This window comes from Tupaia chinensis, unplaced genomic scaffold, assembly GCF_000334495.1.
Source record: "Tupaia chinensis unplaced genomic scaffold, TupChi_1.0 Scaffold000140_1, whole genome shotgun sequence".
NCBI classification, from domain to species: Eukaryota; Metazoa; Chordata; class Mammalia; order Scandentia; family Tupaiidae; genus Tupaia; species Tupaia belangeri.
This window is the reverse complement of record NW_006159610.1, coordinates 3,016,537-3,027,058: the sequence shown is the minus strand read 5'-3', so window position 1 is coordinate 3,027,058 and position 10,522 is coordinate 3,016,537. Positions and strand designations below refer to the sequence as shown.

The window sequence follows — 10,522 nt, the reverse complement described above, 5'->3', positions numbered from 1 at the left end:
ATCACATGGGAAGAAAGAAGAAAGATCATAGGATAGGCGGGGAGAGGGTGGTGGTTCTGTTCAGAGGACCAAAATGTGTGCCAAAAATGAGAAAAAAGGCTTATTGGTACACTGTCTCCATGGCACAGTGCTAAAACGCTGCTCAAGAGAAGCTGGATCCTGTGTGGTGACTATGGTTCAAATCCCCAGCCCGGTCAGCCTGAAACACACTGGAAATGTGTCTGAGTCCTAAGATCTGTTGGTCTGGATGAGCAGATGTGTGACCAGACCCTGAGAAGGGCACTCTCTCTTCCTCTCACATGCTCACATGCATATACTCTATCATGTATAAAGGAAATAATAATAATGATAAAGACTTATTAGTTCTCCCTTGGGAGAGACCTGGGCACCTTGGCCTGTGGTGAGCAGGTTCCTGTTAGAACAATGAAGGCCTGAGTGTACTGCCACCTCACCATGAAGACCAGGTCCCAGGGAGCCCCAGGGACCTGGCAGCGCTGAGCAGTTTGTCTCTGGCTTCTCCTGAGGTGCTCAGTTGGGACACTTGGAAATAGAAACGTGGGGGCCTTCTCGGTGGAGGTCTGGGTAGCTCCTCCACAGTGCTTACGTTCAAAGGCTCCGGAGGTGTGAGGCTGGATTCCCCCCAACCAGAAACATAATTGGGAGAACTTGGAGCACTAACTGCTGCAGAAGGACTTGCGGAGCATAGAAAGCTGACTTACTTCATACATGATCAGACTGTGATCCTACGTTTTCACCCACCTAGCCCATAATGTGGGAGACATTCCCACAGGTTCCTATTTAGTATAGTTTTGCATATTTAACAGATGTTTGTGAAAGCCTACCTCAGTATTTTTAATGGGTTAAAGTATTTTAGGGGGTGGAGTAGATTGCCAGGATGGGAACCCTGGTTTACATCCTTGTGCTATGGGAAATAACCGTTGGGCTAGCCGCCATTGTCCAGGAACCCCCTCTCCTCTCCTATTTGAATCCTGTTATACTTGAGTTAAAAAAAAAAAATATTATTTAACAAGTTTGACTTGAAAACAGAGCTAAATTTAAAATAATTAACGTGGTTCCTAGAAGAGATTGCATCAGCCACCTCAGGGCCGCAGCTCCTGCCAGGCCCCAGGAGCCTTTGTTTTTGACTTCCTGGTTTCTCTCAACTGACCTTTTGGTGTTTTTTTTTTTTTTCCCCTTCAGTTTTTTTTTTTTTTTTTTTTTTTTTTTTGCCATAGGGCATGTGTGCTCACAGAAGAGAGACAGAGTAAGACCCCCAAGGGGGAGGGCCATGCCACAATCCCCTCCTCTATTCCTCCATTCTCCTTTCAAGATTTCAGGCATGCATGCACATGTGCCCAGCAATTTTTTCCAAGCCAATGGATCTGACACTTAAACTGCAGGTTTGGCCATGTGGGACCCTCTCCTTAACCATCATACCACCTGCTAGCCCCCTTTTGAAGATTTTAAATGGAGACCAAACAGAATAAAACTAGAGCCAAGATGCTCAGGACCAGGCATGTTGAAAAGGCGCTGATCGCTTATACTAGTCCTTTTCTTCTCCTCACCTCTTTATGTGCACACAGATTCATCCCAACTCCCCCACCAGGTGCTGGAGGCTCTCCACCATCTGGTGCAACTTGGAACTTGACCTTGTAATCCTTGGGTGCAGCCCAACTCCCTTGTCTCTTCCATTCTTTGTTTACATACTCCAGCACCTGCTCAGGCTGTGCCCATTCTGATCTGCTGACCCTCAGCCACTCCCCAGCCTCTAAAATTCTATTCTGTTTTCTGCTCTTCTGAATCCTACATGCATCGCAAACATTCCTGGACCACTTTAGTCCACACACTGAGTTAGCCACAAATTAGAATGTGTGCTCTAAATGTAATCTCTCTGAGGAACAATCTTCATCTATTTTGCTATCTGTTTTACTGCAGAATGAAGCCAGATACATAGTAGGACCTCTTTAAAAAAAAAAAAAAAGTGAAAATGCCATATGATATACATGAGTTTATTTCACAAACATCTTTTAACAAGATGGTGAGTGGCTGTTTTGTCTCATATGCACTTAGCTCAGAATGTACTCAGTCTAGCACTGGGATGGTCCATCCATGCTTTGTAGTAGAAATAAAGACAAACTTGGTACCAGCAGATGGCAAAATGGTTACATTGCTGGCCTCTCATGTAGTCAACTGTGGTTCAAGTCAACTGTGGCTTGAAACTAATGCCAGTCGCTTGTGCCTGTTTGCTCGAAGTCCTAAGCGGATAATGGAGGGGAAGGGATTGTGGCATGGCCATAACCCCTGGGATGGGGGGGGATTCATTGCTTTCTGTCTCTGTCTCTCTGGGGAGCACACACACCCTATAGCAAAAAAACTAAAAAGAAATAAGGACACATTCTAGGAACTCAGGTATGGGAGGTTGGAGGCTAATCTGACTTCTTAAACGTTTTGCAGTGACACTGGATATGGGTATTTGGTTGGACACCCCATGGCACTCTTTGCTTTCCCAAGAACCTGCCCCCTTTTTTGTTTGTTTTTGTTTTTTAACAATCCTGGTAATCATATTCTCACCACAATGAGCTTTTTAATTCTCTTTAATGATAAGCTTGTGTTTCCCTCAGAGGGCAGAAAGGGAGACTGCTGAATCATTGTGGCCATCTGAAGGAACTTTTTCCTGTTTATAATGAAGTAATACATGCTAATTGCAGAAAACTAGAACATATGTGGAAGTAGAGAGAGAAGACTGGAATCAATGATTCCAGTCTTGAAGTCATTAGAAATTATCATTTTTTAAAAAAAGAGTTATTTATTTAATTTTATTTGCTAGTATTTATTTATTTATTTTAATTTGGCTAGACAGGGACAGAGAGAGAAAGGGGCAGTGAGAAAGCAAGCTGCCAGGTCTAGGACTCAAACTGCAGTTGGTCATGTAGGAGTCCAGCACCCTAACCCCAATGCCATGTGCTGGTCCCAGAAGTGATCACTTTTGACAGCATATTTTTTTATGTAATGTTATTATGTCACTGGGATCCAAATATAGGTTGTCTATTTATAACTTTTTATTTGTCACCACTCCTCCTCTTGGCTTTATACAGTACATTCTTATCTCAATATTTGAGAGTCTCACAACACTTTCTTCTCTACGTTATCTTACAACAAAAATGAACAAAAAATCCTTTTTGTTATTATTTTTTTTTTTAGAGGTTTTCACTATAGGGTGCATGCGCTCGCCAGACAGAGAGAGAGAGAGACATAGAGGCAGAAAGGAAGAAATCACCTCCAGGAGGGATGGTCACGCCGCAATCCCTTCTTCTCCATTCTCCTCGCGGGATCTTGGGCACGCACGCACGTGCGCCCGGCGTGAGTTTTAAGCCACCGGGTCTGGGACGCGAACCGTGGTCGACTACGTGGGAGTCCAGCGACATAGCCATTACGCTAACTGCTGGTTCCCTGTTATGTTTTTTTCAACTCCTTCTTTCTGTCTGAATGTCTAATGATAGTAGCCAGCATTCTATCTAGCTGGGCTCCTTTAGTCTCTTGCCATTTACCCAAGCTTGCCCCCTACTTCCCTCTGTCACTCCTATTCCCCCCTGGACTTTGGCCTTTTCTGCCCAGGCTAGCCTCAGAGAGCACCCACACGCTGTCCTTCCTGTCAGATGCCAGCCCATCCACACTGGTGGACATTCTATTCCATTCATAATTCCTTACGGTGTTTCATAATTCCTTGTGGTGTCCCCTTTAGTGAGAGTTCCCTTCTAGGAGGGTAAGGACTGGACTCTGGAACATTTGAATTCCTCCACTAGTGAATAACACTGTAGTTTCTACCCAGTAGGTATGTTCTGGAGCTGGCTACCAAGAATGACGGCTACTGTGAAGGTGGCCCTCTTTCCTTGGGCAACATTTAACAATATTTTGACATCTTCCTGTTTTTTTGGTAACAGGATACTTCAGCACTGTCCCTGCACATATTACCCCTTGGACTTCTATTAATCTTGCTTTTCCTCTTCCGACTTCCACTGTGGTGGCATTTTTATTTTTAACAAACTCATCAGGGGGACCAGCAGTTAGCATAATGACTATGTTGCTGGACTCCCACGTAGTTGACTGCGGTTCGCATCCCAGACTCGGTGGCTTAAAACGCACGCCGGGCGCGTGTGGGTGCGTGCCCAAGATCCCGCGAGGAGAATGGAGGAGAAGGGATTGCGGCGTGGCCATCTCCTTTGGGGAGTGATTTCTCACTTTCTGGCTCTCTGTCTCTCTCTGTCTTTCTGGCGAGCACACGTGCCCTATAGCAAAAACCTCTCAAAAAAACCCCAAAACAAAACAACAAAAAAAACCCAAAAAACAAAAAAACTCATCAGGTAAGCTCAGAACTTTATACTTGCTATTTCCCTGTGGGAGGCTGCGCACCAGCGAGTCTGCCGAGGCCATTTTCATGAATCTCTTACTATTGCCATCTTAGGCTCAGAGAGCAAACAATTACAAAGGCCACAATTGGCTAAACCATACTCTGATTGGCCACTTCCCATAGCAAATCGGTGAGCTTAGAATCTCTCAGATTTGCATATCCAGCACCTCATGATTGGTTCACAAAAGCAACCAATCATAACCCACCTTTTTACTATCCTTCATTCAACCAATCACGGACCACCAACATGTATATAACTGCGATCCCTGGCCCACAATCGCCAGACGACCCTGAAGACCCTGAAGAGTTGTAACACTGTGTCGTCTCCATGCTGCCCACCATAACCAGACGACCCTGAAGAGGACCCTGAAGAGTTGTAATACTGCATTGTCTCCGTGCTGTTTGTCCCGTCTCTCACTCCTTCCCTCAGGAAACCTGTTCAACTGTCCCCTGGGTTGGGACATTTCCTACTACCTGAAAGACATTTCTCCCAGTGTCTCCCTTTCTCCTGAACTCTTCAGGTTCCTGCTCAAATGTCCCTTACTCAGACTTTCTCTGGTTAGCATTTTAAAAATGGCAACTCCCCCTTCACAACATCGAGCACCCTCCCCTGCACTTTGCACCATCCAACGTTCTAAATATTTCACTTATTACTCCCTGCCCCCAGGAGAATGGGAACTCTGGGACAGGATTTTTGCCCATTATTCATTTTTGTGTATCCATGTCTATCTATCATCTGTCTATCAAAAGTTGAGCTTTTACTGTTCTATCCCCGACACCAGAGACTGCTTGGCACGTAGAAGGCCCTCAGCAAATAGCTCAGGAATGACCAATGCTTAATTAAATGAATGTCAGAGATGACACTCAGTTCAAGTTCAGCTTCTCTTAAACTCTTCCATCTGTTTATTTTCTTGACTTACTTCTCTGTTCTGTTCTCCTTCCTTCTGATTCTTCTTTATTTCCTTATTTTTCCCATTTCCTAAGTGCAGTTTTTCCCCAAGATACCCCCTCTCTTTCTCGGATATGCCACCCAAGCTTTAAGAGTTGAATGCTTTGAGACTGCTAGAGAGGATGGACACTAGACATGTTACCACCTGGGGTCGAGGCTGGCAGCCCCTTCCCCCGACGTGGCATCACCAGCAACAGCAGCTACCATGGCCTTGAGGACTGCCCCCATAGAACGTGCATTTTTAATTTTGCTGCTCTCAGACACTACACATTTTGCAAGTTTTGCAGAAGCTTAAAGGGAAACATGGGTCTCTCACTGGGTTCTTATCAGTTACAAATTCACCTCCCAGCCTCTCTTTCCATGAAGGACTTAAGAAAACCATAGGTGCCTGGGACCAGCAGTTAGCATAATGGCTACGTCACTGGACTCCCACGTAGTTGACCACGGTTTGAGTCTCGGACCCGGTGGCTTAAAACTCATGCCGGGCGCGTGTGCGTGCGTGCCCAAGATCCTGAGAGGAGAATAGAGGAGAAGGGATTGCGACTTGACAATCCCCCAGGGAGTGATTTCTCGCTTTCTGTCTCTCTGTCTCTCTCTGTCTGGCGAGCGCACGCGCCCTATAGCAAAAACCTCTCCAAAAAAAAGAAAGAAAGAAAGAAAGAAAGCCATAGGTGCCAGAGAGGGGAGAAAGCTTACTTTGAGAAATCTTTTGTCAGCAGAGGGAGTTTGAGAAGGAATCTGATATTACTGAGGACTTATTAATAACTGAAAACAGGGACCAGCAGATAGTGTAATGGTTTCAATGCTGGACTCCCACGTGGCCTGCTGAGGTTTGGAGTCCTGAACCCAGTGGCTTCAAACTCACATTGGGCACATGGAGGAGTCCGACCCGCTAGGGCCCCAGGATCTGTCTTGAGCTTTTGACCTCTACCTCTTAGGTCGGGTCAGCATGTTGGCAAGGCTGCTGCTGTGTACCACCCCCCCACCCCCGGACCTAGGAATAAAACTTAGGTCGAATTAGCATGTCAGCAAGGCTGCTTGCTATTTGCTCCAGAAAACTGTGGTAGCCTTGCTGGGAGGCGACCCCTCTTTGACTCCCTGATATACTATAAAAAATTACATAACTCTCTTGAGTATGTGATGAGATTTTCCCAAAAATCCCCTGACCACTCCCCTCGGCCCTGATCACCTACTGTTAATTACAATGCTTTATCTCTGTGGTCACAATGGTCACAATAGAGGGTGGGTTGAAGTTCTATCTAGGCAGAAATAATCTTGACCTTTGGAAGGCCCTTCAAGATACATTTAACATAAACTTAAAGATAATCTTTTCTTTACATAAAATAGGATTAGGCCGAAACTGGCCCAGGACACCCCCACCCTCACCAAGTGAAATATCTGCTTACCGGAATCGCTTTCCCGAAACTGCATTCCATGGAGACCCACCTACATCAAACGAACAATTGCGGAACTGCACTAGACCCACCCTTAATCCAACCCTGAATAGAATCTATGTTCCCTATTGTTAAAATTTTATGAGCTGATAATTGAAACACGTAGCCCCTCTTCCATTTACTTGCATGTAACACATTTTCAATAAAAGTGCATGATGATTCCTAGCAGGGGTCACTCTTCAGAGAGCGATCTCTGAGGGGTGTCCGACTCAGGACGTGCATGAAAAGACACCAAGACCTTTGTCTTCTGTTCACCTGCACCGCCTCCGATGAGTCAACCCACCCCCTCCGAGGCTGGACCCTGGCAGGCACGTGTGCATGTGTGCCCAAAATACTGAGAGGAGAATGGAGGAGAAGGAATTATGGCGTGGCTATCCTCCCTAGGGGGGTGATTTCTCACTTTCTATTTCTCTCTGTTTCTCTGATGAACACACATGCCCTAGAGCAAAAATCTAAAATCATAATAATAACTGAAAACAGACCTCAAAATCCTTTGAACATTTACTATGGGCCAGGCTCTATGCTAAACATTTACCAGGTCTTCTTAATTTCTCACAGCAGCCATAAGGGTAGATTTACTGTTTTCATCTGTATTTTCCTAGTGAGGATCAATAACTTGCCAGAGTTCACATGGCCAGTAGGTGGGAGCCTATCAGCACCCCTGACTGAACATATTATCTCATTTAATCTTTTTTTTTTTTTTTTGGAGAGGTTTTTGCTATAGGGCACGTGCGCTCACCAGAGAGACACAGAGAGACAGAGAGACAGAAAACATTAGATCACCCCCCCAAGGGGATGGCCACGCCACAATAGATCACCCCCACAAGGGGATGGCCACGCCACAATCCCTTCTCCTCCATTCTCCTCTCAGGATCTTGGGCATGCATGCACACACACCTGGCGTGAGTTTAAGCCACTGGGTCCGGGACTCGAACTGCAGTTGACTACACAGGAGTCCAGCAACATAGCCATTACACTAACTGCTGGTCCCTCTCATTTAATCTTTACAATGACCTCGGAGGACACTGCCATCATTGTTCTCATTTGATATGATAGTGACAGTGTGGAATCATGGTTCCAAGCATAGACCTAAGGGTATGTATCTGGGTTCAATTCCCAGGTCTTGTCATTATCAGGTGTGTGGCCCTAGTTAATATCCCTCTGACTAGGCTCCTGATCTGAAATGGGTATCATTATAGAAGTCATTTTGTAGATGCTATGGAAATGAAATGAAGTAATTCATGTATAGTACTTGGGGCATTACATATTATTTAAATGTTACTATGGGTAGGAAACTGTGGCTCCGAGAAGTGCCCCATAGCCTGGCAGTGGTGAAATTCTAGAGAGACAGGAAGCCCTGGAGTTCGTTAGCAGAGCTGAATACCAGGAAGCTGTCCTGATTTATGTTTGGTGGGGATGGCTCCAGGGCGCAGCTATCACACTGAGAGGCAGCAAAGCGTGGTGTGAGGAATGTGGAATTTAGAGCCAGACTGCCCAAGTTCATGCCACTGTCTGTCACTGACTAGTCCTGGGACCTTGGGCAAGTCACGTAGCCTCCATGTGCCTCATATCCTCATCTGAAACACACTGGCTGTCATGTTTCTTATGGGGCTATTGTGAGACCCAAGTGAGTTCCTACCCATATGAGAGCATTAGTGCCTGGCACGTGGTAAATATGGTGGATCTGCTGTGGTCGTGGTGATGAAGCAATGATTCAAGAGGAAGAAAGGGAATTCACAGAGGGGTGACATAGAGATAGAGGGTTGGGTGCATAGTGTGGATGGAGAGAAGAGAAATGCAGTGAAGGAACGGCTAGCAGAATAAAGCCAGAACAACAGAACTGACAGGGTTTGGAGCAAGGAGCAAATTGTACTTGGAGAAGGCTGCCAGCCCTGGCTAAAATATTTTTAGCTGAACACATTTAAGGTTAGTATGGTCATGATTTGGGTGTAGCTCTCACAAAAATAAAAAGGGAAGAAGAAAGGGAAACGTGTCATGTTTCCTTTGGCAGAAAAGAGTCCAGTTCGAATGTGTCGAAACCTGGTCTCTGCAGTGGTTCTCAAATGTGTGGGGGACAGGCAGCTCCCTGTGGTCACCATCTTCTCTGTGGAGGGCCTCCCTACCACCAAGCTTTTCGTGGAACGCTGTGTTTGTTTTGATGGCTTAATTCCATGTAAACACACCAGTGTTACCGGCAGAAATAGGATTGCACCATGAGATTAAGTATCAAGTCAGAAGTGCAAGTCCGGGCGCCGCACATGACACGAGCCCTCAAAACAGCTGCTCAAACGGCTCCATTCACGTTCGCTTGCCATGTGTTCAGTGGATTTTTCGCTTATTAGCCTTTGCTAGCAGACTGCCCAACTGAGAGCAAAAGTTACAAAAACATTTAAAGGGATAATAAAAATCCTTCCAAACGAGAAAATGTCTGCAGATTGGGTAATCCCATCCTCATTGGTTTCCATTGGCAAGACTCCATAATCCGGTTTATGGAGGGGAGGTAAGAGTCATAGGACCCACAGTTGGTTTCGGGCTTGTCCTAGAAATGAGTGACTCCTTTGACTGTCAGTCACTGATTGTCCTGTTCCAGCCCTGTCTCCTGCAATTATGAAGGAGACTCACTACCCTTTTCTATTGATGGGGCCAGGGTTCACCATGTGACCCTTCCTATTCATGACACATTACGCATAATTCCCTGGGGAAGCGGTGACGCACAGGGTGAACCAGGTGCCTACCTTTACTGAGCTAGGGAAGATAAACATCAAACATATTTTTTTAAAAAGGTAATTTTCAAAAAGTTTGGAGAGGAAATAAACAGGGTGAAGTGGAGAGAAACTGGCAGGAAAAGGGATGACGCTAGGCCAAGAGGGTCAGGAAAGGCCTCTCTGCAGAAGAGATATTTAGCTTAAGGGCTAAAAGAGTTTTTCATTAGCTGATGTTGAAGCAGCTGATTAGCTAACCAAAAAGGAGGGAAGAAAAGGTATCTTAGGTTCTCATCTCACATCACATAACACAATTAATTTCACATGGATCCAAGAATGAAAGGTAATAAACAGATTTTTAAAATAAAGATCTAGGAGAAAGTAAATATTTGATTTATGAATGAGAAAGAACATTCTGAACTTAAAAGCAAATCAAGTCTCTGAAGAAAAATATATTAAACTTAACTATTTAGAAATATGATTTTTCTATATATACCCCGAAACAGTATGAATAAAATTAAAAGGGAATGAACATGGAAAATATCTGCAACAAATATAAATTTATTAATATAGCTAATGTATACAAGGTTCATGCAGTTAAGAAATGAGACCCCATAAAAATGAACAAGGAGTATGAAGAGTTGATTCACAAAGGAGAGAAATGCAAAGTAGTTAACTGATATATATATATATAAACCTATTCCTTGGGAACCAGCAGTTAGCGTAATGGCTATGTCGCTGGACTCCCACGTAGTCGACCGTGGTTCACGTCCCGGACCCGGTGGCTTAAAACTCACGCCGGGCGCGTGTGCGTGCGTGCCCAAGATCCCGAGAGGAGAATGGAGGAGAAGGGATTGCGGCGTGACCATCCCCCCTGGGGGGTGATTTCTCGCTTTCTGTCTCTATGTCTCTCTCTGTCTGTCTGGCGAGCGCACGCGCCCTACAGTGAAAATCTCTCCAAAAAAAAAAAAAAAAAAAAAAAAACACCATTTCCTTTACAACATCCAGC

General features: G+C 45.1%; 1 protein-coding gene across 2 annotated transcripts in view; it reads right to left on the bottom strand.

The window, feature by feature from the left end:
- TMEM140 (transmembrane protein 140) overlaps window positions 1–10,522 on the bottom strand; it is a 27,260-nt gene that overhangs the window by 14,926 nt on the left and 1,812 nt on the right. The gene's annotated exons all lie outside the window — the stretch shown is intronic.